Here is a 7,443-nt window from a genome sequence, read left to right on the forward strand (position 1 = left end):
TACCTGACAATGAGCTTCCAGTCTCCAGTAGGCGTCTCAGGATGGGACTTGCCCCACCTAAAGATGGGAGATACAGCTTCCAGGATTATCCAGGATGACCACTCTGGCTTCCAAATGTGTTGGCAAATGGGGAGCTGCAGCTTGGGGTGTGGGTGTGGTTGGCTGGAGGTCCTTGAGCCGGGGTGCGGTTGGTCAGGCAGGGGTCCTGGAGGTGGGGTGTTGTCGATCTGTTTGTGGTATCCTGGAGGTAGGGTGCAATCGGTCAGTCTAGGGGTCCTGGTGATAGGGTGCAGTCAGTCGGTCTGGGGGTCCTGGTGGCGGGGAGCAGTCAGTCTATGTGAGGGCCCCAGAGGTAGGGAGTGATTGGTCGGGCTGAGGGATCCTGTAGACGGGGCTCAGTCAGTCTGGCCAGGGGTCCTACAGGGCCTGGGCGGTTGTCTCAAAATGGTGGCAGCCATGTGTAACCAAACCTGCAGGTACTGTAACAGTGAACTTCCAGGCAACAGCAGGCAGGGACGCTCCACTAGCAGTCTGTGGTCAGTTTGCTGACTGCTGTCAGATCGGGAGGTGAACCTTGGGCTTTGGATGATGGATAGGTGAAAGGCAGACAACGGACAGGCAAGAGGCAGGCAAATGGCGGATGATAGGTGCCTGACAGTGAGCAATCTACACTCAAAAAGGCGTCGATATGCTGGCTGACTGCAGGTGATCACAGTAGACAAATGGGGTAAACAGCAGGGGATTGATAAGCAGCAAAAACTGCCTCACCAAGAAACAGATACCCTCTGCTTGAAACCCGAGTTAAGGAGCGACAAGGAACACAGTCTCCCTCTAGTCTGCCATCTTGGATCTCCAGCAATCACACTTTTGCTCAGGATTTCATGGGAGAAATTTTGAAAGACTCCCCTGAGTCATTTTTGCTGGAGGTCTCAATGCAACTGCAGTCAGATGCTGGTTGGGGCTGTGTGAAGGTCCAAATGGACTGTGTGCAAGATGACTCACACAGCAGGCAGCTGATGCTGGCTGTCAACTGGAGCTCCATCCAGGATCAGCCAGACTGCCTACACATGCCCCTCCAGCAGGACAGTCTCAGGCTAGCTGGATTTCTTACAGAGGCTGATTTTCCCCTAAAGCAAGCATCTCAAGGGGACCAGGCAAAAGTTACATGGTTTTTTATGACCCAGTCTCAGAAATCACATACCAACCTGGCACAGTGGTGAATGCCTGAAATCCCAGCAACTCAGGAGACCAAGGCTGGAGGATAACAAATTCAAGGCCAGTCTGGCCAACTTAGACCCTGTCTCAAAAAATAAAAGGGTTGGGGATGTGGCTCACAGAACACGTACAGTCACTTCTGCCATACTGTATTGGTTTTATTTGTGAGATGGCCCAGATTCAGTAGGAGAGGACACAGATCTTGCCTCTTTTTAGAAGGATTGCCCAGGTTATATTGTTGACCAGCACATGAGATCAAGAAATTATTGAAGCCTTTTTGGGGAATGTAATCTGTCACATCTCCCTATTTCTTTAAGTAAACTGGAACTTTAAGCAGTTAGAACTCTTACTCAGTAGCTGCAAAATTTGGATTTGGTTAGCTTTAAGCAAAGTCATCTTTTTGGAAGGCCTTTCCAATTCATAGAATGGACATAAGCCAGAAAGCCAGGAGTGGAAAATGGGCCAGAACCAAGGAGCTCTGGAGGATTGGTTGACAGGTACCTACACAAAGGAGAAAGCTGTCTGGCCCAAATAGCACTGGCAACCACTGTTCAGAAACATACTATCTCCACAAGTGCCCAGCTTCCTTGCAGTGCTCCTTAAAGAGCAGCATCCACAAAGAGGAAGATGATGGTTGAGTTACATGCTGCTTCCTGATGTGTACAGGAGGAGGAGCCATAAGGACCTCCAGCGATTGCCACCTAGGAGGTTCGCCAAAGGACAAGTAGGATACCATGGCAAACAGGGAGAAGTGAATACTGATATTCTCAAACCACAAATGCCCACCAGGGAGCCCACAGACTCAAACATTCCACCTGGAGCAATCAGTACCCCCAGTGAATGAAGGAAGGGACTTAGAGCTGAGGAAGCTCAGAGGAAGCAGAATGTTGTCTAAAGTATTAAAGGACTGGCACTTAGAAGACAGATTTAACTTGCTCCAAATGGTTGTAGATTGGCTTTTGGCTCAATACCAGGAGGAATTATTTGAACAAAAAATTAAATTTTTTTTTTAGTTTGGATGAACCTTTATTTTATTTATTTATATGCTGTGCTGAGAATCAAACTCAGTGCCTCACAAATGCTAGGCAAGCATTCTACCACTGAGCCACAACACCAGGCCCTATTTAAAAAAAAAAATTAATTATATTTTTAACATTCAAATAAGTTATAGTCATTAAATACATGTATTATGTATAATACATATATATCATATTATATATATATACAGGTATACATATATATATACAGGTACACACACACACACATACATACAGAGAGAGAGGGAGAGAGAGTTTTAAAGGAATGCAGTGAAGGTCCCCCTTCTACTTCTGTTACCACCTACTCCTCACTTCTTTGCTCACCTCCTTTTCCAATTAAGATTTTTAATAGTGCTTTGTGTGTGTTCCTACTGATATTTTCCTTTTGCATTTTCACTTTTAATTATAATGAAAAATTTTTAAATTTATTTAAAAAATTGTGGTAAAATATACATCAAAAAATTTATTATTTTAACTGTATTTCAGTGTACAGTAAAGTAGCATTAAGTATAAATGCACATTATTGTGCACGCATCAACACCATCCATCTTTTTGTGGGGGGGCCGGGCACTGGGGTTGAACCCAGGGAACCTCTACCACTGAGCCACATCCCCAGCTCCTCCCTTTTTAGTTTTACCAAGCATGTTTCAACTTTATTTAACACTTAATCAGAACAATACTTTTGACATCTAAATAGTGCACATATTTAGAAAATGCAAAATATTGACCATAGCATATGGTTATGAAACTGGTCTTAGCTAAATCAACACTTTTGCTCATTGAAAAAAAGCCACAGCTTTTTCTGAAAGTTTTCTGTACCTTAACTGCTGATCAACATCTTCCGTCTACCTTTTCTGAACTGGTTCAGACTGCTTCGCACATTTGTAGCCAATAAAAATCCAACAGCCATTTCCATGGGCGACTCGAGTCGCTGTAGTGGGGCCTGGGAGTGCACTTGGCAGCTGCTGGATGCAGGCAGAGCAGGACCATGTGGAGGAGGAGCAAAGGCAGCATCTGCAGGGGAGGCCTGGTGCGTCAGGTGAGAACAGGTGAGGCAAACCAGACACCACAGGAGAGGCGAGGTGAGGTCCAGCGGCAGAAGCAGAGTACCAGACCTTTTCATATTATTTTGAGACAGGGTCTAAGTTTCCCAGACTGCCTTAAATTTGTGATCCTCCTGCCACAACCTCCCAGGGAGCTGGAATTACAGGTGTGGCCACAGGGTAGACCTATTTTATCTCATAAAACTAAGACTCTGAGCCGGTAACTGCATTTCCTTCACCACAGCCCCTGGGATCCACCCATTGTATCCTTTGTCTCCATGAATTTGATTATTTCAGCACCTCATATAGTGGAATCTTACATTATTTATCCTTTTGTGACAGGTTTACTTCATCCAGCATAATATCTTAAGGGTTTTACCATGTTCTATCACATATCAGGATTTTCTTCATTTTTAAGGAGTAGTATTACATTGTATGTACATACCACATTTTGTTTATCTGTTCACTTGTTTATCCAAATGTCACTGGACATTTGGGTTGCTTTCACTCTTTGACTGTTGTAAATAAACAATATAATGTTGACACTCAAAAATCCTCACATTGATAAATTCCATTGCCTAACATGCTGCTCTTATTTTGTTTATTCTAGTTGTTCCAATAGTTTTTTGGGGTTTCTGTTTGTTTGTTTTGCTTTGTATTTTTGATACCAGGAACATTCTACATCCCCAGTCCTTTTTATATTTTATTTTGAGGCAGGGCTTTGCTAAATTGATGAGACTTGCCTTGAACTTGTGATTCTCCTGCCTCAGTCTCCCTGGACGCTAGGATTACTGGTCCACCTTTGCACCTGGACTCAATAGCTCTTTTTTTTTTTTTTTAATAACTTTTTGTTTTGACCCAGGAGCCCATCAAGGATCAATCAAAGCACATTATGTACTTGTCACACCTCTTTAACCTAGAATAGTTCCCCCCCTTTTTTTTTATTATCTGTGACACCTACTTTTTTTTTTTTTTTTTTTTTTGGTTTGCTTTAGTATATTGGACATCTTTCTAAAATGATTCAGTTTCTCTAAACTATGAGAAAGCAATTCTTTTTCTTAAAAAATTTTTTTTAGTTGTAGGTGGACACAATACCTTTTTTTTAATTTTTATTTTTACGTGGTGCTGAGGATTGAAACCAGGACCTCACATATGCCAGGTAAGTGCTCTACCACTGAGCTACAACCCCAACCCATGAGAAAGCAATTCTGATTTAATTAAAGAGATGCCCAAAGATTCAAGATTAATGTCATCCATTATTAGCATGTAAAACTGAGGGAAAGATCAGTGAATTGTGCTTGTAGAATTCTATCCCCAGGGCTCAGGAGTCTGAGGCAGGAGGATTGAGAGTTCAAAGCCAGCCTCAGCAAAAGCAAAGTGCTAAGCAATTCAGTGAGACCCTGTCTCTAAATAAAATACAAAACAATAGGACTGGAGATGTGGCTCAGTGGTTGAATACCCATAAGTTCAGCCAGGGGTATCCCCCCAAAAAAGAATTCTACCCCCGTGGGAGATCATTTTTTAAGGAGTCTAGGTCAAGTATTTTGCAGAACATCTCTTAATTTGAATTTGCTTCTGCTTGATTAAATTCAGGACATGCAATTTTGGCAGGAAGAGCCCAGAAAGAATGCTCTTTCTCAGAACATCCAGTAGGGAGCATGTCGTGCACAGTACTCTGCTATTGGTGTTCTTATCTTTGATCCCACAAGTTGTTGTGGAAGAGAGAGGGTTGCAGAGAGGGCTATGCCCTCTTCCCTCTCTCCGCAGGTCACCCACATTGAAGACTCCCCATTAGTGTGGGAGAAAGCCCTGTGATTGAGGGATGGGGGCAAGACTGAGGCTCTTCCTAGCCTAGCCCCATCCCCTGTCCCATTCTGGGGAGGGCATGGATTGCTCTCCTGGGCCTGCCTCTGCAGACTTTCAGAGAGCACCAGAGAGGAATATCATTACCCATCACATAGAAACAACTCCCAAGTACATCTGTGACACCTTTCAATTTGCAAAGGATTTCCCCATTCATTTCTAATTACCAATAACTAGAAATAGTGCTTCATTCAGTACCTAAGCCAGGCTCTATGGTAAAAGGACACGTACCAGAATCATCTCGGTACTTCTGCCACCCTCATTGTATGAATGGGGAAAGAGATACCCAAAGAGGCTCAGCAGCTTGCCTGGAAGTGACAGGACTGAGACTCACGCCCTGGTGTCTTTGAATCTTTGAGTCAAGGTGCTAAGCACCACGGTGTGTGGTTTCCATGGAGGTGTGCAGGGCAGATCTGAGGTTTCCATTTGCAGACAGAGGAGATCCAGAGAGATTTTATGTTCTTATCAGCCTGTGGAACTGTGACCAGCCCCAAGAACTTCTGACTCCTGGCTTAGTGTTCTTGTCACAATCTCAGGCTGCTGTGGGACCAAGGGTAAAGATGCCAAGAGTATTCCTGGTGACCTGCCAAGAAGGAAGGGCAGAGGGAATGCAGACAGCAGTGACCACTCCTGCACTGCTCCCCAACACAGCCACTCCTCAGGCATGGGAGCCCCACCTCCAAGAAAGACAATGGGAACACTCTTTGGACCCTAACTACTTCCTTCCTCCTGCCTGCCAAATTGATTACCACACCTTACCTCTCCCTAGCTTTGGGGAGAATCATCCGGTCCTGGCCACCAGTCATCTCTGCTCATTAAGACACCCATATTTTAGGAGGAAGTTGCTAGTTCCTCAGGTAAACCCCTGTCTAGCCTGCTAGACTTAAGCAGTAGATTTCTTGAACCCTAGTCTCAGAGGCTAACCCAGAATTCCAGTCTGTGGGCAGCTAATGGAAGTCCTAGGCCAAGGGTGGGGAATGGGGGACATGGCCTGGAATCACCTGGCAGGGGTGTATGAGACAAAAAAAGCCAGAGGGCAGAGGAAGAAAGAACTACCTGTAACCCACTCTGCAACTCCTAGATCAAAGTTTACCTTTTCTGCGAAGCCCACCTGATCACTCAGGACCCACCAGGCTCCCCAGGTTATTCAGAAAAACACTTGATCTGTTTTAACCACCTGCTATTCCTTCTCTTTATAATATACACAACTACTTAGGCCTAATATCCTGAGGTTGGGCAGCATGACATCCTGCTTCCCCATCTGTAAGGTGGCCAGCCTGGTGAGCAGACCTTCCATCTCCCCATCCCAGCCCAGGTCTCAGGGACCATACTGCCTATAGCCTCTCTTCCCCCATTACTGCCCTGTTACTCTGTGGAACTAGAGGCCACAGATCTACAGGCAACAGCCTTGCCTGCTCCACCTCTTGTCTCCCTACCCTCCTCTTACTTTAATTGCTGTGTTCTTAGATGCCTGTTCCCAGTAGTGAATGCACATGCCTAACATCAAACCTCCTTCTGGCTCTGATCAGAAGGGGCAACAGCATGGTAAGGTAGAAAGATGACAGCCTTTGAAATAAGATAGCTCAAGGTTTGACTCTCAAGTAAGTTCCTTAGCCAATCTGAGAACTCAATTTTTTCATATGTAGGATGTGGCTATAGTATTCATCTTATAAGTGTTAAGAATTTAAAAATATGTTGAAAGACTCTAAAAATATATTGAAAGAGTCACAGCAGGCACTTAATAATGGTTTCTATTGCTGGTAATGCCCTTGTGGTATCTGGCTGTCTTAAAGCAGGATGTTTCTCATGCCAACTCAGTGGAGCCACCTTCCAGTTCTGAGCACCACAACTGGGTGCTCAGGTGTTATATGTGGCATTAGCAGCTTTTACAAATCTGGTATTCCAATTGTCAGGGATTTTTTTTTTTTTTTTTTTTTTTTTTAGCCCAGCATTGGCCAGGGTGCATTGGAAAGGCCACTTACCCCTGGCTTGTAAGGTACATGCTCTGTTTAGTAGAATCTTTCTGTGGGGGGGGGGGGGGAGGAAATATACCAAAACAGTCCTGTCCGTAGGAATTCATGCTGACTTATGAGTCTGGAAGCTTATGACAGCATTATTTAAAATATCAAATAAATAAAAACAGCCTCATTGTCTGATCCCAGGGAATTGACTGAATAAAGCATGGTATTATTCTGCAATTAAAAATGATGTCTGGGTTGTAGCTCAATGGTAGAACACTTGCCTAGTGTGTATGAGGCACTGGGTTTGATTCTCAGCACTGCATA

This window comes from Sciurus carolinensis, chromosome 2 (genome assembly GCF_902686445.1).
Source record: "Sciurus carolinensis chromosome 2, mSciCar1.2, whole genome shotgun sequence".
Taxonomy (NCBI): Eukaryota; Metazoa; Chordata; class Mammalia; order Rodentia; family Sciuridae; genus Sciurus; species Sciurus carolinensis.